Source organism: Cyprinus carpio, chromosome B13, assembly GCF_018340385.1.
Source record: "Cyprinus carpio isolate SPL01 chromosome B13, ASM1834038v1, whole genome shotgun sequence".
Classification (NCBI taxonomy): Eukaryota; Metazoa; Chordata; class Actinopteri; order Cypriniformes; family Cyprinidae; genus Cyprinus; species Cyprinus carpio.
The window spans coordinates 29,979,961-30,007,152 of NC_056609.1; the positions used below are offsets into that span (position 1 = coordinate 29,979,961).

At 35.2% G+C, this 27,192-nt stretch overlaps 1 protein-coding gene across 1 annotated transcript in view; it reads left to right on the plus strand.

Moving 5' to 3' along the window:
* Positions 1 to 869: 869 nt before the first annotated feature.
* LOC109077109 (heparan sulfate glucosamine 3-O-sulfotransferase 1-like) overlaps positions 870 to 27,192 on the plus strand; it is a 49,612-nt gene continuing 23,289 nt past the window's right edge. Inside the window, exon 1 of the mRNA XM_042737605.1 lies at positions 870 to 1,133. The gene's annotated coding sequence lies outside the window, so the exon portion shown is untranslated. The remainder of the gene's footprint in view (positions 1,134 to 27,192) is intronic.

The window sequence follows — 27,192 nt, forward strand, 5'->3', positions numbered from 1 at the left end:
TTGACGGATTTTGGCCATAATTTTTCCAAGGAGGCATATGCGTTAATCTTTGCTACTTCAGAGCTACTTCAGAAATGTGCATGGTGCGTTTTTTTTTTTTTTTTTTTTTTTTTTTTTTACAATATATGGGAGTTTTTGCAAAATTTACGCTTTAACATTAGGCGTATTTTCAATTCGTAATTTTAATTTGCACAATTTGAAGTGTAATGGAAACACAGCTATTATTGTCATAGTTTCCATCTAAATATCGCGATTTACACAGTTTGAAGATAGCGGTCATTGGTCCGAAAATTCGCGCGGAGGCGCATGCGCAGAGTGTGACATACAGTTCGCGTTTCCTTACAGTAGTTTTTATTTTTATTTATTTAATTAATTTGCAAATTTGGTTTGTGTCAGTTGGGGAATTTAAAAAAAGGGAAATTAATATGGTTAGAGTTTTTATTAGTTTTTTTATGTTTCTATAAATTTGTATTTGTATGCAGCCCCTCTAGTGTATAATTGTTATATCATGTATAGCCTAATGTTTATTGCTTATATCATGTAGCTTATAATGTTTGTCATATACATGTAATTTGATATTGTTAATAAAAAAGTAACATCGTTTTTTTTTTTTAATAGGCTAATCTACGCATTTTTTAATCTTTAATCGAAAGATTATTTTTCTGGTTAAAATTAAGGTAGGCCTATATTATTATATATGTTTATTACATTATCTTTGCGTTTTTCTTAAATTAAAAATAATATAGGCCTGCATTAACCAAAATGATCTAACCTCTGTGTTTTAAACATGATAGTGAAATATTTAATGGCTTATACACTGAGAGTTTTGGAGCTGTGTGCATCAAAACGACTCCTCCTTCAGTCACACACACACACACACACACACAGTCGGTGAACTCCGCGCTGTGATCTTCGTCAGTCTCGCGTTCAGCGCGTGTGGAGAAACAGCTGCTCCGCTCGTTTCCTCGAGGAGTGAGTGATGTGATTGACTTCTACTCTTCTTCAGGAGGAACCGACACTTCGAGAGGAGACACGACAGACAGCAGGAGAACCGAACCGAACCGGACCGATCCGAACAGTCCCTGCGCGCGGAGCGATGGAACCCTCAGCTCGGCGCTCGCGAGGAAACACAGGTGCGTGTCTGTCACCTGCGCATCATTCATTACAGAGAGAGAGAAAGACGTTCGCGATTTTACTCTCGTGTCTGAAAGAACTGCTTTAATTGTTTGTTTTATACTAGAACGAGCGCTGCTGAAAGTACTGAGGTGGTATTATACAGTGATGGCATCGTAATGCTCTGGTTCCTGGTTATAATGGTTCTGAAATACAATGGCATTCGCATGGTACTTCAGTGTATGTAAAGAAATACCATGGTACTTTCAATACTATTATGGTACAGTATTCGGAAACCATTGTAAATCGTGCTGAGGTCATGATTGCTTAGTATTAATTGTTAAAAGAAAGTATAGTAATAGCCTACTGTACTTTGATATATATATGTGTGTGTGTGTGTGGTACTGGATTATTTGAACGTTTGTACCATGGTATTTGCATTGTACTCCAATATATGTAAGGATATACAGTATAATAAATATGGTAGTAGCATGTAAATGTTTTGACTATTTAATTTTTTGGTGAGGTCATAGTTGTTTAGTATTAATACAAGAAAGTCATGTACTATGATGCAGTGATGGTATTACCATGGTACTTTGAAATGATTACCATGTCCATGTGCCTTTGTATTTGCATGGCAATTTCATCTATGTAAGGAAATTTTGCTGAGGTCATGATTGTTTTTTTTTATACTTACTGGAAAGGAGTGTAGGAGTACTATGGCACAGTGATGGCAATAATACCATGGTACTTTAATATAGGCTATATGTAAAGAAATAAAGCGGCACTGGCAATAATGGTAGTATCATGGTACATTATCGGAAAACCAATACAAATCACTTTCTTATAGATTTTTTTTTTTTATATTAATACTTAGTGTAGCAGTACCGTGGTGCAGTGATGGTCATACCTCGGTACTTTTTGCTTACTAGGTTTTCGTATGGTATTTGCATGGTGTTCTAAGATGCTTAAAATAATACATGTCCAGTAAAACATGGTTTTACCATGGTGGTCAATTATTGTTTTTTCATGATTGTCTTTAATGTAAAAAGCACTTTGGCAGTACCATGGTACAGATGGTGTCAGGTGGTATTACTATGGTATTTTGATAAATAATATGGTATTAAATGATTGTTATATAACCATGCATTGTACTCTAAAGTAGAGCTCCTCTAAAAAAGCATAGTATCGCTTTTTTATAGTGAAGACTACCTTGATTATTAAAAATAATGCCGATAATGACATAACTTCACAACTATTTGCATATTAATTGTGGTAAATAAGTGCAACGTTTGCATTTTTTTGTCTTTTGTATTTCTTTACAGTTCAAGTAAACATATTTGGGAACAAACAGTGACTTCTTTATATATTTTTTGGGATTTTTTTCTCTATGGGAATTCTCGTGCATGTAGAGTATCAGTTGATTAGCAGTGAAAACTTTGTTTTGTTTGCCTTTGGTCGATGCAGTAGGGCACTTAAGGGATTTCTTATATGCCAGTTCAGCAAACCCGTGTAAGTGAAGTAAAACGCTTCATGAAGTAGGATTTGCATGCTTGAAACTTGTGCAAATGAGTTGATATCCTGAGATATTGAGCCTACAGTCTGGTAGTCTTTGTTGCTTAATTCTCTTTATTAATGTCTCTGGAATTCATCAGCATGTAATTGGAACCTGGATTGTTGTGGCGCTTTGTCTCGTGCTGCTATTTAAAGTCTAACAGGAAAGCGTGCACGAGCAGACGCAGTATTCCCGCGTCAATCCCTCACGCATCCGATAGTTTACTCAGAGCCATTCATCACACAGGTAGAGGCCATATGCACTGCATCAATTCTCATTTGCGGGTGCATTCGGTTTAGCCCTGTCTCATTGTTTAAGTCCGACCCGATTAGACGGGCCGAGATGTGACGGGAGCCGTGAAGTTTAACCGTTAGTGGCAAGGGTATAGAGAGAACAGGTATGGATGTTATGGACAACCCATTCAATACTCTTCTTCAGGGACCCTGAGAGTCGTCTCCTGGCCAGTAACCCGCTGTCATCTTATATTGAGCTGTTTAAGAAAGGCTGAGTTTGGTTCGGGGCGTTTTGCCACAGGCCAACTGATTCACCTTTAATTAAAAGAACGAGGTGCTGTTTATTTTTGGATTCCCTCCGGCTCGTCTCGGGAAGCCTGGCGGCTCGTGCAGTTTTACTGAAGCAGGTTTTCAATTAAGTGCAAATGTTTTCGATTGCCTGGGCACTAGAGATCCCGATCAGGTGGCTGTATTGCGACTGTAATGGGTAGTAAATGTAAAGATTCCTGCCTGTGATACATTCGTAGTTGAAAGTGCTGGACTTGATCTGTCTCCAGGGGAAGTGTTAAACCGAGACGCGTGTTCCCAGTCGACTAAATGCTTAATGCACGCAGCTGTTGTGAATGCTGTCGGAATGCTTCAGATGTCCAACGCTTTGGCACAAAGAGACCAAACATGGCTGCGCTTCAAAGCGTCATGGCTTATCATCACACGCAGCTGCTGATTTGACTAAACAAGACTATTGAGAACATAAAGGTTGTGGTTTACGGCATCGATTATATCGAACCATCGCTTGCGTTAGATTAAAATTTGGCCGGATTATTGCTTAAATGACATGGGCTACAGAACGCACAGCTAAGAATGTAGTAGGCAGACCAAACCGAGTAAACTTTGCTCATTATTTTTATGCTTCACAGAGAGCTGATCGCTTCACAGTTTTGGAGGCAATCAAACAGCATTTCTCCTGTTTTGTTTACTTGGAGAGAATGAAACAGTGCCAGAACTGACATCAGGGGAAAATGAATCGCATTTGCTTTATTAGATTAAAAGTTTAGAGATTAGAAGCACTAATTGCCTAATTACAGAATGAAATGTGCTGCGTTTAAAAGAACACGCGGCGCTGAATTGAAAACGGCAACACATGTATTCCTCTGTAAGACATGATTAGAGAGCAAAATGCATTTATAATGCCAACCCTGAACATAAAGATGCAAAGCTCTGCGTCCTTGATAAGATCAGATAATAATCCGTGTGAGTTCGTGTTCTGCTCTTTTGGATTCATTCGAATGGAGGCGTTTTTTTGTTATTTGTTTTATTTGTTATTTGTTATTTGTTTTATTTCACGCAGGGGGAGTCGTGGCCTAATGGTTAGAGAGTCGGACTCCCAATCGAAGGGTTGTGAGTTCGAGTCCCGGGCCGGCAGGAATTGTGGGTGGGGGGAGTGCATGTACAGTTCTCTCTCCACCTTCAATACCACGACTTAGGTGCCCTTGAGCAAGGCATCGAACCCCCAACTGCTCCCCACGGGCGCCGCAGCATAAAATGGCTGCCCACTGCTCCGGGGTGTGTGTTCACAGTGTGTGTGTGTGTTCACTGCTCTGTGTGTGTGCACTTCGGATGGGTTAAATGCAGAGCACTAATTCTGAGTATGGGTCACCATACTTGGCTGAATGTCACGTCACTCGTCACTCAATTTTTTCATAACCGGCTCTCATATTCTCTTCCATTCCGTCAGAGACAGCTCAAGAGCGAGATTAATATTTGATGAGATTGTGTTAGTTGAATTAAAGGAGTAAAATTGCTAGCTGAGGGAACGGCACATTGTTAAGCATGTAAATGTATTCTGCTTTTTTTGGGAGAGAAAATCTAGACATCTTTCCCCTCAGGAGGTCTACGAGCTATCGTGGTAACACGCGCGGTTTTAATGCGTGCCAGATTCAATCTGCAGGCCTTAATGTCTGCTGATAATTAATATTCTCCTGCTGGAGTTAGGACGTACAGACGTGCAGTTGTTATAGGAGCAGATTGTGTTTTGGAGGGTTTTGGGGAGCTCGCAGTCCAGATGTCTGCAGTTTTGGCAGAAATCTTGCCAGCCGTTTCTATTATTTCCACTGTTTTAGATCGTATCTGCTTAGAAAACTGCAGGTAAGTTTCACTCTTGGGTGAAGCTAACAATGAAAGGTCGTATTTCAGTTCAAAATCAAAGTCAAAAATAGACATTGTATTTTTGCATGAAGAAAATGCATATACTAACACGAAGGGCTTCTGCAGGTCTAACTGACCTTCAACAAATTAAAGCCCTAAAATAGTTCCTAAATCACAGCAGAAAAGTCTTGCATTCATAGAATTGTGGGACTAAATGTTGCATGCATTGCAAAACAAATAATGTCTTTCTCAGTATTTATTTTTTTAATAAAACAGTTAGGAAATTATATATCACGTTAAGAAAATGCTTGTTTGTGGATAAATTAAATACTCTCATGATGGATGCTGGGTTTCTATGGGTCTGAAAAAGGCCCTTCCACAAATGAAGATCTAAAAAGTCCTAAATCAGGGCAGAAAGTCTTGAATTTGTAAACTTGTAGCATTAAATGTTGCATGCATTGCAAAAATCAAAATCAAAATCTTTCTCAAAAATGCAAAACAAATAATGTCTTCCTGAGTATTTTTTTTATTTTTTTTTTAAATAAAAAAGTTATGAAATTATATACTGCATGAAGAAAATGCTTGTTTGTGGATAAGTTTAATACCAACTTTATGGATTCAGGGTTTGTGTGGGTCTTAAAAAGGTCTTAAAAAGTCTTAATTTTTCCTTCAACAAATTAAGGCCTTAAAAAGGAAATCTTGAATTCATAAAATTGTGGCATTAAATGTTGCATGCATGTTGTATTTTTATTTTCCAAAACAAATATCTAAACATCCTTAAATCAAGGCACATTTACTTTCAGAATACAAATGTAAAATCTTGACAAACTGAACAAAATGAAGTTATTTTATGCTTAAAACAAGGACAAATACTGTATGTCAAGAGGATATAAATCCAGTTTTGAATTAACTTGATCTTTCTGAGACAATTGGCAGATATTCGTTCTTGTTTTAATCACAAACTCACTTGATTTTAAATAATCCCACAAGAACTTCTTATTTTATGTACTTTTGCTTTTCTAGTAAATATATCTTCATTTAAGGATCTTTAGACATTTGCATTTTATACATTTGAGTTTATTCCTCACATTTTCTTTACTTGGTCTTACAAATGCCTTGAAAAAGTCTTAAGAAACTCTGGTATGAATATTTTATACTTGAAATAATAAATCATTGCTTTATTTGCATTACAGTAATGAGAGTGATGGTAAGAATTGAGTGTGAAATATGAAATCACAATGCATAAAACCTGGTCCTAAAATAGGCATCATATTCTTTGTGCATAATATCATTTCGTATATTTTTCTTTTGAGTCGGGGTGAAATATGATCTGGATGTGTTTATGACAGGTTTCGTGAGATTCGCCTCATTTAGCTTATTTTGCATTGGAACGAGAGGGACTACACCCTAAATGAATAATACATCAAAATATTCCAGCGCTAAGAGAATGAAATGTTCTCGCACCTGGCAGGCTTCTGGAAGGCTTCTGCCGAGACGGACACAGAGCATGGTAATATACCATGACTAGAGGAGATATTTGTCATGAGCGCGTGAGCCGCTGGCTGCTGGCGATGTGTAACTCATGCGACGCCCGCAGGCCAGACACGTCAAGGCTCTCAGCTGAGTTTTGTTCTGCCACTTAGTGAACTCTCTTTTATATGGTTAATGCTGAACTGGGCAAATACAGATTAGCCCCTGAGGGATGCGTTTTGCCTTTCCTCTCAGATCTAACAGACTTTGTCTGGGCCTGACTTATGGACCCATTCGAAATCCAAAAGAAGCTTTCGGTTGCGGATGGGAATCGAGTTTTGTGCTCCTTGCTGTTTTTAGACAACAAACGCTGCAAGGCTGTCAGGGCAACGGTTGATCGTGGTAAATAGCGATGACCAGCGTTGCCAGATTGGGAGGATTTCCACCCAGCTGGTGAGTTTGAATTCGATTGAGAGGTTTAAAATTTGTTTGGTGGGTGGACAATATCTGGACCAGTTTGTGGTCAGTTTGTTGTTTTTCAAACTGGTCATTTTAAGGGTTAACTGGTACACAAACAAAACCCAAGTGTGCGTGGAATCCATCCAATCAGCCATCATGGCTTTACTAGTATACAGGTAATACATTTAAGTTATAAAAGCATTGTGGGAACATTGAAATTGTCATTAAAATGTCCAGATTTCTTTTCACAATTATAACGTTATTTAAAGGTTACAAAACAACATTCTGCCTTTTCACCCAAATGATAAAGTTATGTTTCTAAAAACATTAAAAAGTCCAGGTTTCATAATGTGACTTTAAAGTTCTTCTACTATAATGTTGTCATTCATTTTTAATATTCTAAAAACATTAAAATATCCAATTTTCTTGTCGTGATTATAGCATTAGGTTACAAAAACATTTCTTAAAACATTCTAATAACTAATTTTTTTTTCACACAAAATATAAAGTTATTTGAATGTTTTGTAAAAATTATTTAAATGTGTTTTTATTTTTTCATTCTAAGAACATCATCTTTATCAGAACGTTACTTAAAGGTTATGAATGGATTGTTCATCACATGCGAATGACATCATAAGGACAATCTGAGAATGTTGAGAACGTTCTAACATTTGTATAACATTTAAAAAAAAAAAAAAAACATTAGTGGAACTTGTGAGAATGTTTCCTGTTCGTAAACACACTGCAGATTTATCTGGTGTTGGTGTTGATGCCAACATTTTTATTGCAATAAGGGATCAGATTCTAAACTTACAGCTGTTTATCCAAGTGATTGCTAAACCGAAATGGCATACGTATAAAAAAAGGTAGAGTGACTCAACTCTCAAACAATCACTTATACTGGGCTTCTTTGTCTGGACTTGAATTGGCTCGTTTTTGCTTTTGACATTGAATAAGACATATGTTCATTTCTTGACTGCTGTTTGCAAATATTTTACATACTTAAACCTGTTTGGGTAGAATTTATTATTATTTTTTTTATATATATTTGCTAATTTATTGTACTGTATTTATCATGTTTTGACCCGTTTTCCTGTTATATTGTTCTCCTATGTATTCATTTTTATAGTTTTATTTTGTCACTAGTTTTAAGGATCTAAAAACTGTGTTTATCAACCTTGGTTGGCATGGAAATAGAATTCTTTTGGCAGTGAATATTTTGGGTTTTTCTTGGAGAGGAGAGCTTTTGGACTGTAGAACAATTGGCCCAATCTGGCAACACTCACGAAGACCCAACATGTAACCATTGCAACATGCAAACATTAAAATGCATTAATATCACCATGAACGGCACATGCCTTAAATATGCACATTATTAAAATGTCTCTTGAATTTCAATGCTTTCAGTCTGTTGGGAATTCGAAAAACTGAAAGTTGCTGGCACTTGCGTGTGCTGGTGAAGATTTCCCTGCTTTTGCATATTAAACCTTTTCCCTCCCCATCCCACATATTAACGTAGCCATACATGTCTTTAAAAGTTTGGCCTAGATTGGGCTCATTTGGTGCCCGCTGAGACTCCTGGAGAACTCTTTCTGTTAAATTGGCTCAGATGTAGATGGATGGGATCAGTCGGAGCAGATTCCTGATTAGCCCTTTAGGGAAAATGGAAGGATTAGCTACAGCGCTACGCTTCGTCTCCGTCCGTCTCGCAAGCCTCCCAAACCTAACAACATCATTGTGTTTAATAGCTTCGAGACGTATCCGCGTACTACTAGCTAATTCCCTAAGTCTCCCAGGATGTCATTTATTAGTCAAGTAGACATTAGAAGTTATCCAGCGTCTTTAGCACTGCGTGGTTGTGCGTTAGCCAATGAGTTGTTCATTTCACGTCTCGTTCATATATAATACATAACTCAATGTAAGTTACAGTACATGCATAACTAGGCTAATACATAGATTTGCATATTTGAGACTAAATGCATTATTTAGAAGAGCACAGAGGTTTTTCTGTACCACCTTCACCTTTGTATGTAGAGTTGGGAATATTGTTATAAAATACCAGAAGTGATTTTTTTTGATGTTTGGTTTCATTAATGGATTTTGTACATCTGTGCTTCAGAATTATGTGAGTGGGTTTTTAGGCTATATTGAATGTGGTAAAAGATAAAAGTAGGCCTAATAAAAAGACTTTTATAAGCTGGTCATTTGCAGTGATGTAGTCAAAAAGACTTTGGGTGACCAGAGGCTGACAAACTCCAAAAATACAGCATAAAATGGCAGTCCATATGGATCTAAATGCATTAGCCTATATTTGAAGTCTTCTGAAGTTGTTCAGTATCTGAGGAACAGACCCTAATTTAAGTTTTGCTCACTGAAAATCTCCCTTTAAAGCTGTGCATATTCAAATCACAAATGGTTATGTAAAAAGAACCAGTAATGTTTGGTATTGCAGACGTCAAACCAAGGTTAAAATTTTCAGCTTTTAAAGCCAAATCTCCAGATATGCAGTTTTTTTTGTGTGTGTTTTTAAGTGTTGTTTTTTGAGATGCCGTGTCAAGGTTAAAAAATTCCACTTTTAAAGCCAAACCTCGAGACCACAGTGGTGCTGCTTGCATTTTGTTTCACTTTGTTCAGCTGTTTTTAAACGCAAGAACATTAAGTGTCGAAGCTAAATTCAGTCTTTATTCCTAATTTAATGTCACTTTTGTTATTTAATGTAGTGCAGCATATTTAAATATTCTAATACACCTCTGAACTCTCGTTTTTTGCATATACTCAATATGCAAATGTGACCCCGGATCACAAAAGCAGTCTCTGGGGTATATTTGTAGCAATAGCCAAAAATACATTGTATGGGTCAAAATTATCGATTTTTCTTTTATGCCAAAAATCATTAGGATATTAAGTAAAGATCGTGTTCCGTGGAGATATTTTGTAAATGTCCTACCGTAAATATATCAAAACTTAATTTTTGATTCATATTATGCATTGCTAAGAACTTCATTAAGACATCTTTAAAGGCGATTTTCTCAATATTTAGAATTTTTTGCACCCTCAGATTCCAGATTTTCAAATGTATCTCCTATCCAAATATGGTCCTATCCTAACAAATACATACATTAATGGAAAGCTTATGTATTCAGCTTTCAGATGATGTATAAATCTCCATTTTGAGTTTTGCAGTCCAGGGTCACAAATAGTATTGATACATACTTAACAAAGTCAGCTTGCATATCATTAAAAACAATGTTGAAGTTAAATAAAGTCTGCTGCTTAATCTATATTGGACCGTTCACCATTCACTGTCATTGTGTGTTAAAGAGCATCTCGTTTCATGCTCCAGAGAAGAAATACAATCAAACAGGATTAAAAATGACACGAGAGCGAGTAAACAATGACAGAATGTTTATTTTTGAGTGAACTGTGCCTTTAAAGAACCAGTATTGAAATTGGAACCAGAATCATTACCTTCCCAACGATTCCCATCCTTAGTCTTAAAGGCTGTGCAGTGCATCTGGATCAGTGTATTGATTGCGTTCCCCCTTAAACTCACATACAGTAGCATCAGATGATCGCACATGAGCCGTGCTGATGGGACAGACTCGTTAATGCTATCCGTATTCCGATGAGGCTTCCCGGATGTGCACCTCGGAGTGACTGCTTTGTGCTTTCTTCTGTTCAATTTGGAATAATTGGCACGTTTGGAGTGCAGTTTGAGAGGGAGTTGTTCAATATGAGGCTTTTGACACCTAATTTAAAATATTTTTTCATCACGAGTTCTGAGGCAGATGCATTATGGGGTGAATTTATCATTCCACTTGATGAGCGGAAAGATTTATTCATGGGTTTGTCGTTCTCTTCGAATCAGAGCGAAAGCCTCCTGTACCGCATGTTGTGTTGCTCTTTATTTCGCCCTACACAAAGCTACACAATTAGACAAAAGATGTGTGTTTAATGGCTCGGTTTCTCGAGAGGCAGGAGCCAAAATATTGTTCTAGTGTTGCAGTGTTTAGTACTGCGTAGTGTGAAATGAAATTACCCCGAGATTAAAGCTCATGGAAACAGCAGTCATTTGATTCTGCGGCTTACTTTATTATGCTCCACGTCTTAGATTCCATTCGGAGTTACTGGATTCATTATTTATTATTTTTTTTTGTTTTGTTTCCAGGCTTTCATAAAAGGTTTTTTCATGCAGCGCTGGAAAAAGTACAGCTGAAAGTCTCAGAAGTAGTTTTTTATCCTCTGCCTCACCAGCAGTAGAGGTGGAGGTGCTTCACTCCAGAGGAAACTTTTAAAGTGCTCAAGTAAAAACTAATAAGGTTGTGTCTGAGCAGCGGCATAAGGGTCAGGTTTTTATCAGAGGGCCTTGTACTTGGAGATTTGAATGAACCCTTAACCCAAAGTATTACATTTTTCTAATATGTAATTCATTTTTATGTGCCACACCATGTTGATTTTAGAAAGGGCTTCTTTAAGATGCTGTGTCAACTTTCAAGTTTAAATTATTCAGGGGTCTCGAGACCCCTGTGGTTCTCTTGTATTTTGTTCTCTTTTGTTTGCTCTTTTTGAACACAATAACGTGTTGAAATGAACTGTAGGCTATCTGAATGATGTACCAGCCTAAGTCTTAAAAACTCTTAAAAATAAAGGTTTTATTGGTTATCTGTGGTTCCACGAAGAAACTTTAACATCTGAGAAAACTTTACATTCCACAAAAGGTTCCTTTTTTCAGCTAACAGGGAATGTTTTTTTTTGATTTTATTTAAGTGTTGTTTATGGGAGTTTTTAATGTTTTTATTAATATTTGATGTACTCATAACATGTTCTCATAACGTTCAGAGGACCTTTGTTTAGAACGTGATGTTATCTGTACTTGATGAACATTCTAAGTAGAGTTGCAAAAAGGTGGGAAATTTCCAGTAAATTTTGGAAATATTCCAGAAATTTTGGAAACTTTACAGGATTTTTTTGTTTTGTTTTTGGAATATTCTGGAAGTTTTCCACCCCTTTGCAACCCTAATTCTAAGAAACATTTTGGTAACCTTTAAATAACATAGTCACATTTAGAAAAATGGATATTTCATATTTTTAGAATTTTAAATATAAACATAACGTTATATTTTAGGTTAAAAACAAAGATAGTAGAATGTTGTAAGAAACGTTAAAACGTTAAAAACAAACATTGAAATAACGTTATATTTGGGTTGAAAATAAAGTTTGCAGAATGTTGTAAGAAACATTTTTGTAACATTTAAGTAACTTTTTAATGTTACTTATTGTGTTCAAATGTTAATGTTCTTAGAATATTAAAATAAACATTCAAATAATGTTATATTTTCAGTGAAAATAAAGTAGAATGTTTTTTTTTTTTAGCTTTTGTAACCTAATCATATCAAGAAAACTGTTTTAGAAATGTTTCAAAACAATATTCCAATAACGTTTTTATAACCTGGATAGATGATTATTTGGCTGGTTGTTTTCATCAAACCAATGATTTCAATCCTCAGTTATTCTTTAGACTGACCCTTTGGTATTTTTGCTTGTTGTTTTGGCCTTTCCCACTCCTAAAGCCAACTTCCAAACTTTCGATATTTGTTGTAACCAATAAACTTTATTGCATTTCACCCTGAATGTTGAGGCTAAGTTTATTTTCTCTTTAAGTGTTTGTTTATTGCTATTGTAATATTTCTCTCTCTGACCTAGAAATCAGCAAACCTTGACCCTTCGGCAAATGAAAGTTTCTGAACTTTACTTCACTCTTCTTGATGAGGGATTGTGTTTTTGTCATGTTTTTGAAGTATGCCCTGATTCTGCCTCTGTCCCCCAGAGTGGAATATATTAAGGTTTAATTTGGGGCCTTATTTTAATTTAAATTTATTTCATTGAAATGAGACTCCGCACAAAGATCTTATTTTTCGTCCTTAGAGATTTTAAGATAATGAAGGAGGTCGTTTGTCTGGCGCTTTGACAAGGTGACGTGTAAAGGACAGCCTCTGGACTGATTCCACTCACAAATATGATAGATATGAAATACCAACTGATGAAGGCCTCTGATAAAGGAGCCTCAAATCTGCCCTTACGAAATAACCGACTGCAAATACCACAGGATAATAAAAGCCTAAAATGCATATTGATGCATATATATTGGTGCATGTGTTTATTCACAGTTTAGGAAATGGTTTCCTGCTTCATTTGCAGTCACGAATTGAGTTTGTCTAATGGTGATTCAGAGTAAACAAAAGGTAAATCATCCTCGTTGGTCAGATTAAACCATTAGCTCACCGGCTGGAGTTAAATGTAGAGAAATGACTCATTTAAAGTCTGATTACCAAATAATAGAGCACCATAAACAATGGCCGACGCTCTGCACCAGATGCTAATTCTCCTCGCTTTCCCAAGATAACAGCCTCTATCTTCACGCATAGGTGCCTAACGCATGGACATTTTTTTATTAAAATGCACAATACAGTGTCGGATTTGTTATTAAAGGGCTCTTCATTCTAGAGATGCGTCTTCATTATACTCGGGCACGCTCCGTGCAGATAACGCTACCTCATTTGCTCACAAACCCCTCAATTTTCCCACAGACGATAATGCAGCATCTTTCTCGCAGCCACTCGGATGACAAGAGCACACCGTCTTCCATGTGCTCGAAGGATTACAAAGGTTAATCATCAATTTGAGGCTTATTATGGCCAAATAGTAGCAAGACTACTCTAACAGGATTGAAGCTGCCGGTAGATGGAACAGATATAATCGACCGGGCTGAGAACACGCAGTCCAGTGTAAATTGAAGTCCCTGTTTGCATGATGATTAGAAGGTGTTTGATGGCTTAAACACATCTCTGTTGAATCATTGAAAATACACAGAGCAATCAGGAGTCACTGGGCCGTATTGATCGCGTTTTACTCCGTCAGGAGGGAGTCTGGTGAATTCTCTAGTAGCTTGGCAGGGAGAAGCACTGTGGGATTGAATTCTAAATGCTGAAGATGGTACCGAACGTTTGCACAATTACTAATGTGATTATTCAGGTTCTGTTTCATGAACTGCATAAACGTAATTCCATCCTTAGATTATGTTATTTACTTTTTTGGTGCGCTTATGTCAGTTTATTGTTGTTGGCATTTGCGACACCCAGAAGAACTTAGTAACTGAACAGGTAAGCACTGGCAACACCCTAGCAACCACATAAACAATACTCTGAACACCTTAGTAACTGAAGAGGTAAGCCCTGGTAACACCCTAGCAACCACATAGCAACATTCTAAACAATGCTCTGAACATATTTGAATCTAAAAAGGTAAGCCCTGGCAACACCCTAGCAACAGTTCTATATACAAGCCGCTGAACACCTTAGTAACTGAAGAGGTAAGTCCTGGTAACACCCTAGCAACCATATAGCAACATTCTAAACAATGCTCTGAACACATTAGAATCTAAAAAGGTAAGCCCTGGCAACACTCTAGCAACAGTTCTGTACACAATCCACTGAACACCTTAGTAACTGAAGAGGTAAGCCCTGGTAACACCCTAGCAACCACATAGCAACATTCTAAACAATGCTCTGAACACATTTGAATCTAAAAAGGTAAGCCCTGGCAACACCTTAGCAACAGTTCTATACACAAGCCTCTGAACACCTTAGTAACTGAAGAGGTAAGCCCTGGTAACACCCAAGCAACCACATATCAACATTCTAAACAATGCTCTGAACACATTTGAATCTAAAAAGGTAAGCCCTGGCAACACCTTAGCAACAGTTCTATACACAAGCCGCTGAACACCTTAGTAACTGAAGAGGTAAGCCCTGGTAACACCCTAGCAACCATATAGCAACATTCTAAACAATCCTCTGAACACATTAGAATCTAAAAAGGTAAGCCCTGGCAACACCTTAGCAACAGTTCTGTACACAAGCCGCTGAATACCTTAGTAACTGAAGAGGTAAGCCCTGGTAACACCCTAGCAACCATATAGCAACATTCTAAACAATGCTCTGAACACATTTGAATCTAAAAAGGTAAGCCCTGGCAACACCTTAGCAACAGTTCTATACACAAGCCGCTGAACACCTTAGTAACTGAAGAGGTAAGCCCTGGTAACACCCTAGCAACCATATAACAACATTCTAAACAATCCTCTGAACACATTAGAATCTAAAAAGGTAAGCCCTGGCAACACCCTAGCAACAGTTCTATACACAAGCCTCTGAACACCTTAGTAACTGAAGAGGTAAGCCCTGGTAACACCCTAGCAACCATATAGCAACATTCTAAACAATGCTCTAAACACATTAGAATCTAAAAAGGTAAGCCCTGGCAACACCCTAGCAACAGTTCTATACAGAAGCTGCTGAACACCTTAGTAACTAAAGAGGTAAGCCCTGGTAACACCCTAGCAACCATATAGCAACATTCTAAACAATGCTCTGAACACATTAGAATCTAAAAAGGTAAGCCCTGGCGACTCCCTAGCAACAGTTCTATACACAAGCCTCTGAACACCTTAGTAACTGAAGAGGTAAGCCCTGGCAACACCATAGGCAATCACATAACAACATTCTAAACTCCACTCAGAGTAACACTTTAGTAACTGAATAGTTCATCCCTGGCAACCAAATAGCAACACCATGGCAACAGTCCAAACGCCACTCTAAATACCTTAACTGAATAGAAAAGCCCTGCAAACAACTTGGCAACACCCTAGCAACATGGCAGGAACTTTTTTGCAGACAAACATCAGTCACATTAACTTGTATATTCATACTTGTTAATGTTGGTTAATGTTGATTAATGCTGGTTAATGCTTGTTAGTATTGGTAATTGATAGTTTATGCTTGTTAATGTTGGTTAATGCTGGTTAAAGCTGGTTAATGTTGGCTAATGCTGGTTAATCTTGGTTAGTGCTGGTTAATGTTGCTTTGTGTTGGTTAATGCCGGTTAATCTTGGTTAATGCTGATTGATGTTGGGTAATGCTGGTTAATGTTTGTTAATGCTGGTTAATGTTGGGTTATGCTGGTTAATGTTTGTTGATGCTGGTTAATGTTTGCTGATGCTGGTTAATGTTGGGTAATGCTGGTTACTGTTTGTTGATGCTGGTTAATGTTGAGTAATGCTGGTTAATGTTTGCTGATGCTGGTTAATGTTGGGTAATGCTGGTTAATGTTTGTTGATGCTGGTTAATGTTGAGTAATGCTGGTTAATGTTTGTTGATGCTGGTTGATGTTGAGTAATGCTGGTTAATCTTGGTTAGTGCTGGTTAATGTTGCTTTGTGTTGGTTAATGGTGGTTAATCTTGGTTAATGCTGATTAATGTTGGGTAATGCTGGTTAATGTTTGTTGATGCTGGTTAATGTTGAGTAATGCTGGTTAATCTTGGTTAATGCTGGTTAATGCTGGTTAATGTTGAGTAATGCTGGTTAATCTTGGTTAATCTTGGTAAATGCTGGTTAATGTTGAGTAATGCTGGTTAATGTTGGTTAATGCTGGTTAATGTTGAGTAATGCTGGTTTATATTGGTTAATGCTGGTTAATAATGATTTTCCAGCATGGCAGTGGTAGAAGTCTTGCTGGTTGAACTGCTGCTCATATTTAATAGGGAATGTATAAATCTAGTTTACATTTATTTATTTATTTATTTATTTATTTATTTATTCATTCATTCATTCATTCATCCACTGTGACTTGCAGTGCATTCAGAGTTTTTCATTTGATCTGTGTGTGTGTGTGTGTGTGTGTGTGTGTGTTTTCTGTCAATTAAACCCATGTCCTTGACATAACTAGTGCTGTTCTCTATGAATACCTTCTAATTCTGTGTCCACTGCAAAGCTTCAATCCACAATCTGCTGCCTGGAAATAGTTTCACACCATCCTCTGCTTTGCATTGCACTTCCTAAGTCTGCACAAAGTGGCCAAAGCGAGTGCTTGCTCATGGAAATGTAGTGGTTTAATCTGACAGATGTCAGTGTCAGAGTTAGCATTATGAAGAGACCACAGCTGGAGGCTGACGCTTGCTTTGCACATGAGCACCTGTGTTCATTACATAAGAGTCTGAAGCGTTTTATCAAAGAGCCCGATGGAAAGTGGATGCAGCTGTTTGCCGCCCGTCTTCCTTCGCTGAGCCCGATCTGCACATGAGAACTCTTACAGTGATTTTCAGTCACATTTTTCACAGACTGGCTCTCAGCGAGGCACTTGAGAAGAGCTTTTGAAGTAAGTATTTGTCTCAGACTGAGTGGCACAGTGTCACTTTCTACATAATTCTAATTCAGGTGAAGTAGAGCTTCGTTTTATGGTGTGCATTGTTGGTCACGGAGGCTGTCTTTTCCTCATATTGCTTTCTAGTTGGTTTAGTCATTGTTTCTTCAAGATGTTTCTAAGAAAGCAAAGGTTTGACAGGTTAATTAAGGATGTGCAAAGCTACAGCACTGCAAGTGATGTTCTTCTTCAGTTTGTTGTCAACTTTTTAATGCAATGAAGAGAAGAGATGCAAAACGAAAAGTTAAGCCTTTTTGTTTCTGAAAAATGTATCAGAATTACGTGAGTTTTGTCTTAAAACTAGAAGACTTTTTTTTGCAAATGGGGTCAGAAAAATAATGTAATTCAAACGTTCAATTCAAGTTTATTTTTATGACCATATTTGCAGATATTTTACTTTTTTAACATTTTTCAGAATTCAAGACTTAATATGTAATTTTGCATCTCAAGTAAAAAAGTATCTTGATGTTTGTACTGGAAAACAAATACAGAGTAGGAAATGCACTTTTTACAGTGAAATGATTACAAGTTAACTTTGTTAATTTCGTTTTTACCGGTAGATGCTGTAATTAAACTATTTGGGAGTAAAAAACGTTTGTTTAAAGTTATCTGGTCTTTAATAAAATTCTCAAAACTATAGAGCAAAAACAATCCTTCTAAATCGTTCCTGGAGCATTTTTCTGAAATGTTCATGTAACATTTGATTATCTTCAGTACTGACAGAAAAGAAAAATTAATATCAAAGAAGAATATTTAGATCTTGCACCGGAAAACAAGACAAAAATACTGACCAAAAAAAAAAATGTACATTGTATTGTGAAATAATTAAAACTGACATTTAAAATAAGTTCTTACTGGTAGATGCTGTACCTTAACTATTTGGGAGTAAAATTCATCTTTTTACATTGAAGGCCATTTCAAATTGCACTGTATTCTGACTGAATAACAGTTTTTGCAACTTATAAATCATATTTTAGTCAACCTTTGCCAGTGACATATGCATTTGAATCTTAAACGCTGAAAAATATGTAATATGAAATATAGTTAATCTTTCAAAAAAGCACATCTGGAGACCAGATTCCGCTCTGTTGAGTTCCGTCCAGCTGTTTTCAAACATAATATATGAAAAACCCCTGAGATTCGCTGTCTGGTAGATATATATGTTGTGTAGTTTTGCACATCCTCGCTGAGAATGCAAACAGAAAACTGATCAAAGTGTTTCCGTGCAAAGCAGAATCGGGGTAATGGGCAAACATTTAGCGTTGGGTTTCGCTTCAGCCATTTACGACCTTCCCCTGATAAAAGAAAAGCGTATTTGGTGTAATCAGATTGTGCATCTATTCCTCTTTAGCATTCAGAACCTCTATTAAAGTGACTCTGTTGAAGTGTGTTTGTCTTGAAAGCAGCCTGCTGCAATAAGCAGTGGCATTTGGTACAATAGATCCATGTTGTGTTTAAAGTGCCTGCAGTATAATGATATTTGAAGTGAGATGTGTGCGCTGGCCTTTTTATCCGGTCAGAGTCTGACTGATGAAGTCTTTGGGTGGAACTGCTGCTTCTCTGAGTCTAATAGTTGGGAATGTGAGCCACCGTCGAGGTTGCCGCTTTAATTCCATGGACGGGTGACCCGGGAACCAGAGAGCCGCTGAGATCAAAATCATCTGCTCGATCACCGCTGGCCCTCGTGCGAAGCAACCACGGCTGATTTTGGCACGTTTGCATGTAGTTGGTCCATTAATGCTGTTGTTTTCGAGTACTGCTGAAGTAATTTGAACCGAGCTCATAGGGAACATTCTCGGAATGTTGTCTCAAAGTCATAGTAACGTTAATAGAATGTTCGTTCAGCGTTATTTGGTCTTTAATAATGTTCTCAAAATGTGATTTATGCATCGTTCACATAACTTTTTCTGAAGCATTCCAGATGGACATTCGTTTAACATTAGACAAACATGGTTAAATACTGGCTTCATAACTTTGAGAGAAAAGTAATGTTCCTATAATGTGGGAATATTGTAAAAAATTAAAATTAGACGTTTTCCCCCCTGATAATGACCCATGCATATTAATTTGCTGATGGTATTTGTCTTTTATGGTTGACTATTTATTTTTTTTTTTTAATGGAAGATAAACTTTAAAAACCTTTCAAAGGTTCGCATGTAGAAGTTATTTGGTTTTAATCGTTGCTGAATGTTTGGAAGTTGATCCATCAATGCTGTGGTTTTCAAGTACTGCTAAAGTAATTTAGGTAACAGGGAACATTCTCAGAACATTTTCTAAAAGTAATGTTAATAGAAGTTTCGTTCAGAGTTATTTGGTCTTATATAATTTTCTCAAAATGTGAGCATAAAAATGTGATGCATACATCATTCACAGAATATTTTTTTTCAGAAACATTTTAGTTGGACGTTTGTCTAACATTCTTTTTATTTTACTTCTTATTTAAGAATGTTCAGAGAACATTTAAAAGTATAATTTCCATAATGTTTGCAAAGTAATCAAATGGAATGTTTCCTTAAAGGTAACAAAACTTGGGTTATAAAAACATTGTGGGAACATTGCTTTGAAATTTTTCTGAAATGTTGACATTATGATTCAATTTTTTTTTAAAGGTTACAAAACCATTTCTTACAACATTCTACCATCTTCATTCAAACTTTTGAATATATATTTGTTTTGAAATTTTTCTGAAATGTTGACATTATATATATATATATATATTATTTTTTTTATTTTTTTATTTATTATAAGAACTTTAAATGCTTAGTTTTGATTAGAACATTATTTAGCCTAAAGGTTACAAAAATGTTACTTAGAGCATACTAATTTTAGTTTTATTCCAAATCTGTTATTAGAATGTTTATTTTTAATATTTTGAGAATGTTTTCTCACAACATTATGTAAACGTACATCAAATACAAATAACATCATGAGGGCTTTCAGAGAATGTTGATCTCTCAATGTTATGAGAATCAAATGTTAATAAATTTATAAGAACATTCCATAAACATTACTTTAATAACATTTTGTCCTAACATTTATATAATTTTTGTAAATCGATAGTGTGAGAATGTTCTCTGTTAGCTGGGTTTCACCCAAAAAATGGAAATTTGGTCATCATTTGCTCACCCTCATGTTGTTCCAAACCTCTATGAGTTTCTATTTTCTATTGAACCTGTGTGTAACCAAACAGCGGTTGGTCCTCATTTACCTCCAAAGTAAGCACAAAAAACAAAAAGACTATCTGGAAGAAAATAGGGACCAGAAACTATTTGGTTACAAACATTCTTCAAAGTAACATTTTCTGTTCAACAGAAAATAGAAACTCATACAGGTTTTGAACAACATGATGTTGAGCAAATGATGACGGAATTGTCATTTTTGGGTGAACTATCCCTTTAACATTTGCATAACCAAGAATTAAAAAAAAAAAAAAAAAAAAAAAAAAAAAAAACATTAAACACCTGGATATTTCGAACATTCCGAGAACATTCAGAAATAACGTTTTCAATTACGTTAAAAACAGTTCTTAAACGTTTATCATCGTTTGAGGAATTAGATGATCGCATGCACTCTGTGTGAACTAAATGGTTAAAAAGATTCGATTTTTTAGTTTCGATTATGATTCTTCATCTTCAGCCTGACGGAGAAATGAAATATCCCGGTTCTGTGGGTCTGGGTGAAAGCACACTGATGGCTGTAGCGGGTCAGTGACTCGTATCGGTCCACTCCTGAATCCTAATCGCTCAACTCTGTCATTTTTATGTACCTGGTGTTCCTGTAGCAAAGCAAATAAAAGAAGTCCAGTCTGTTCTCAGATTCTTTTGAGATTACTGTGTTCTCTGCGTCTCGCTCTCTGTTTCTCCAGCTCTACCTGCAGACATCTCCGTCTTTACAATTACAGCTCCTCTTTGAGGATTAAAGGTTATAGTTTCCCCTTTTGCACAGCAGAGCTTTTACAGTATATCATACGTAAATGTCAGAATCATACATGGTGCCGTTCGTGAGCTGTGTGTCTCCTCGTGCTGATATTATTAACACAATATATAACCGTTATTTAACCAGGTAAGTCAGTTGGGAACCAGTTCTATTTTACAATGACGACCTGGCCAACATACTGATCCTAGTCACATTGTTTGCTAAATAGCATATTTCCCTCCTGAAAAATAAGGGTTTCATCCTTCTGATTGCTATTTTTAAATCTTTATAAGAAAGTGACATCATATTGTTTTCAATCACATGATTCAAACCAAAGCCTTTATCATTATTTCATCATATTGGCCTCATCAAGCTCTCTGCTAAATAAAAATGTGTTTTTTTTTTTTTAAGAATAAAATATTTATTTTAGTGTGAAGCACTACAATGCCAGCTGTAAATAATATAAATTCTGTAAATAATAAATTGCTGCACAACATTCCACCCAAAGCTTATATGTGGTGCTCACAAAACAAAAATATTGCTTTCTACAAAAAATTTGACGTTCATCCCTGAAAATGACCCATGTGTATTAATTCAGTGATGTTATTTGTCTTTTATAGTCGACTATTATATTAATATAGTTGATTAATATTAAAATATAAAAATATAAACATTACTAGACATTACAACACAATTACAATTATATATATATATATATATATATATATATATATATATATATGTATGCACATATACACAGTATATATTTCTTATTGTATATAACTAAATTAATAAATATAAAATTTGGTATTTTAAAAATAGTAAACATAACACATTTATTTAAATAAAATACATTTTATAAATTTTTTTACAGTATATATTTCTTATTGTATATAACCCCATATATATATAGTATATTTTAGTATATATATATATATATATATATATATATATATATATATATATATATATATATTTAGAAATATTGAAGTGTGTGTGCATGTTTTATAAAACTATATAAGTTATGGTGTATTTTTATTATTAATATTTTTAAAATATAATATGAATATTTAAATTTTAATTATTAAACCAAAAAAAAAAAAAAAATTAAAAACATTTTTCTCATTTAAACTTTTTAAAATCTAATGTACATTTTCTTATATTAATTTTATTTTTTATATTTTTCTACATTGAGCCTGTTTCTCACCATGCAAATAGCCATGGTGACTTGCATAGTGTTGAATTACAAACAAAAAAACAAACAAACAAACACAAATCTTTTATAGTTGAAGTGTTTTAAGTGTTTTAATGCATGTTGTGTAGTGAGTTACTGATACTGAGTTAAGAGTCGCACACCACTCTTAAAGGTCATCACTGAGAATAGAAAAACAAATGAGTCCGTCTGAAGACGTTTCTGAGGAAGCAGCTATGAGTAAAGCTAAATGTCATCGTCTTTAAGGGCACACCAAACAGGATGCAACAGTACATCATCCCAAACCCAAGGGCCTCTGTAGAGCAACACAATGAGTCACTCCACGTCTGAAGAGCTCTGAGATAACAAGAGCTTGTTTGTCTATAATACAGCTATTGGCAGTTTGATAGAAAGTGTCATTGTGGTGTATTCACAGCAGATGTCTGGCTTCAAACGTGGCCTCTCTGCTACAATCAGAAAAGAGCCAGAAACACCGCCGCTAATTTGCGACAGATGAGTCGCCATGATTATGCTATTTGGATTTTGGAGGTCAGTCTGTTCAATCAAACAAAGCGACTTCCCACCATCCCTAAAATAAACGGTAAATAATGAGCCCTTCTCCGTCCTGTTCATGTCCAATCTGTCTGTTTCTTTCTGCTATCTGCTTTCTTTTAAGCTTTCATTTTAATTTAGAGTATGTTTTAGTGATTTTGCTATATACATTTGCATTTTTATTTTTGTCAATTAATTTTTATGCATTTAATTTTATTATTTTATTTCACTTTCTATTATTATTTTCTTTGTGTTCATTTTTTATCATTCATTCATTCATTCATTCATTCATTCATTCATTCATTCATTTATTCATTCCCTACATTTTTTAGTATTGTTAGTTACCAAAGTGCATTTCTAATATTAAGTTTTCATTTATATCTTTAAGTTTTACTATTTATTTTATTTTATTTTATTTTATTTTTTTTTATTTTATATTTTTATTATTTTATTTTATTTTATTTTGTTTTATTTTTTTATTTTTTTATTTTTTATTTATTTTTTTTATTTATTTTTTTAGTATTAGGGTTAAGGTTAGGTTTTGATTTATTTATTTATTTTATTTATTTTTATTTTTTAGTATTAGGGTTAAGGTTAGGTTTTGACATTTTAGTTCTTGAACTTATTTCAGTTTCAGTTAAATTATAAGCTTTTATTATTATTACTATTATTATTGTCTATTAAAGTTTACCTATCTAATATATATATATATAATTTTTTTCTGCTTCATTACAATTACAGAAAACAATTTTAAACAGTTGTATGTTTAGTTAAAACTGACCCAAAGTTCCCCCAGTGTCCTCCAGCTCAGAAAACCTCTTCTGTTTGCGCTGTGTGAATTGCATCTGTGTGCTGTGAACACCAAACATGTGGGTTTTAGTGTATCGGTTCGTGCCGCTTTTGTTTTAGGTCCAGTGGTCAAGAAGGAAACTATCTTGAGATCACTGGGTGCATCGATCGTCTGAGTCTGACAGGAACTGATCAATACGTTCTGGCAGATCGATCGCTGGTTTTAAGTGTCTGCTCCCCGGCCTCCATCCTGACGAAAACCTCATCAGATGGGATGAAATCAAGCCCATCAGAAAGCACTCATTTATATTTAACACAAGCGCAGTGTTTAGCGGCAGGTATTAAGCGTTAATGTCTCCCCGAATGACGGTGCCTCAGCAGATGGCTTTGTTTTGGCTCCTCTATCACGGCCGGGATGCTGTCGACTCCACAAACTCCCCTAATTATCCATTCTGCTGCCGTGGGTGTGCGTCGTAAAAGTCGATGCTCGGGGAGGACAAGGAGTGATAAAAAGCGTTATTGGGAAGGCAACCTCTCTGGCTCTTATCTCCCATAAACACTTCTCTGTGTTTTACAGGGCATGCACTGCTCCGAGCCGAAGGGGGTACGGCCTTTATGATTTATTCATAAGATCAGTGGAACAAGTGCGCGAGATGAAAGTCACGGGAAGAGAAGTTTGTTGTCTGATAAGGCCTTGTTATGGTGATAAGGCTCTTTTCTTTTCGCCTTTTTAAAGTTGAAAAGCCTTCGGCGCTTTCCGCACGCTCCGTTTCGCTGTGCTGTCGTGATTTGGTTGGATGTAGGTGGAGCTGCTTTGAGTTCTTGCTTTTAGTTTTTCGGGGGTTAATGAGCGAGCTTTGTTTTGCTTTTATAGTAAAATGTGATAATGATCTGAATCTCACGAGGTGAATCTTTCCAGAACATGTCTGACTGTTTTGTTTTTTTTTTTATCCTAAAATCACACGAAGGAATTATGAAATTATGTTTTGCACAAAGATAATGAAGCATTGTTTTGCATTATGACCATTTTCATCACATTTAACCCTCTTTTGCTCATTTCTCATGGCTATAATGAGAAAAACATGATAAATTAAGTAAACGTAGTGCTGTTGACAACCTATTTTGCTTAATGTGGTGTATTTCAGAGTGAATGATCTTAATGAGAAGATATATATATATATATACAGTACAGACCAGAAGTTTGGAAACATTACTATTTTTTATGTCTTTGAAAGAAGTTTCTTCTGCTCATCAAGCCTGCATTTATTTGATCAAAAATACAAAAAAAAACAGTAATATTGTGATATATTATTACAATTTTAAATAATTGTTTTTAAATTCATTATACTTTAAATTATCATTTATTTCTGTGATGCAAAGCTGAATTTTTAGGATCAGTATCACATGATCCTTTAGAAATCATTTCTAATATGATGATTCAGTATCAAAGTTGGAAACAGTTCTGCTGCTTAATATTTTTTCAGAACATGTGATACTTTTTTAGGATACTTTGATGAATAAAAAGTAAAAAAAAAAAAAGAAAAAAGAAGAAGCTATGTTTTTAAAATATAAATATTTTGTAATAACAATATACACTACTGGTCAGTAATTTTTTTTCTTTCTTTTTTTAAAAAAATAAAATCAATACTTTTATTCAGCAAGGATGTGTTAAATTGATAAAAAGTGATAGTAAAGAAAATATATTATTAGCAATATATATTATTAGAATTTTTTTGAATAAAATGCAGTTCTTTTTAACCTTTTATTCATCAAATATGTTAGGACAGCAGAACTGTTTCCAACACTCATAATAAATCAGAATATTAGAATGATTTCTAAATGATCATGTGATAGACTGGATGTTACATGTGACACTGAAGGCTGGAGTAATGATGCGGAAAATTCAGCTTTGCATCACAGGAATAAATTATTTTTTGAAGTATATTCAAATAGAAACCTATTATTTTAAGTTGTAATAATATTTCACAATATTACTGTTTTTTTCTGTATTTTTGATCAAATAAATGCAGGCTTGATGAGCAGAAGAAACTTCTTTCAAAAACATTAAAAATAGTAAAGTTTCCAAACTGTACTGTATATGTGTGTGTGTGTATGTATGTGTATATATATATATATATATATATATATATATTAGTGCTGTCAATAAATGTTGTAAATAAATTATAAAATTTATCTAATTATTTTTTTTTTTTTTTATTTGAGATTTAATCCCACCTAACATTGATATTTTTTTAAATATACTTTTATATTGCATTAATTTTATATTCAATCTTCAATTTAATGTATAAACAACATGAAGACAATATATTTTTAATAATTGTTTAATGGCATGTTTTTATGACTGAAGGCCAGTATCACTGATATCATTAGGCTACTACTGATGTCTTTATGAAATCGTTTTTAATTTTAATATTTAATTTAATTTTAATATTTAATATTAAAACAATCTTCATATAAACCCATTATTATAAATGTTATATTTACCTGTGTCCTTTAACAGAAATGTAAATTTAAGTTATCGAACACTAAATTCTAAAGTACATATAGATGAATCCTTAAAGCCATAACAGTTATTGATTTTGTCTTTTTTATTAACAGTCATCACAGCAGCTGGTTATCAGGTTGTTTTGGCTGCTATTACTTTAAGAGCTGCCGCTGCTGAACGTGACGTGTATCTGCTACGCATCGTATTTTCTCTCAAATCTCTTTGCCTTTTCTGACCCACTTGAGGTCTTAAAGTCTCTATTAATGAGCTGACGTGTTTAATGTGTTAGATGATTGAGACAGTGCTGGGCTGCTCCAGGACAGTTTTCAGAGACATGTTCTTAAATGTAACTCATATATAATATATTTCAGGCATGCACGGTTTTAAGGCAGCTTTAATCGCCTTTTTGGTAACTTCATGACTTAACTGACCACGACACTGCATGCACGCAGTTTAATTCGCGCTTTGATATGAAATGATACAGGCTACAGCTGAAAGTTGCCGTATTTCTCACAGCGAGTGTCATGGCGGACGCCCAAGTCCAATATAATTGTAAAAATAATACTGTTTTGTGTCAAAGAAAGTAGTTTTGAGAGCATTTTAGGTGAGAATGTAATTGTTTGGACTTAAAATATGCAGTTTGTTAATAAAAAAAAAATTTACTGTACCGTTTTCAGAGACGTGAGCTCCAGGACGTCTGCGGCCGTTCAGCGCTCATGAACCCGCAGAGAGAGCGCCTCACCTCGGCCAGATCTTCTGGGATTTACCACTGGCTCTAGTGTCTCTATAGTGGTTAAACATGAGATATATTTCGTTTTGGGTAAATCTAATGGGCTGTCTCATTTATCTATTATTTGTTGCAGAGCAAATACTTTTGGCAAAATCTCATCTTGTTTATATAACTCCAGTGCTTTATTTCTGAGCGCTGCCTTTGTACTTTTGACTGAATTGCACAACAACTTTTATGATGGCTGTTGTTGTTTACTAAATATTATTATTCAATAA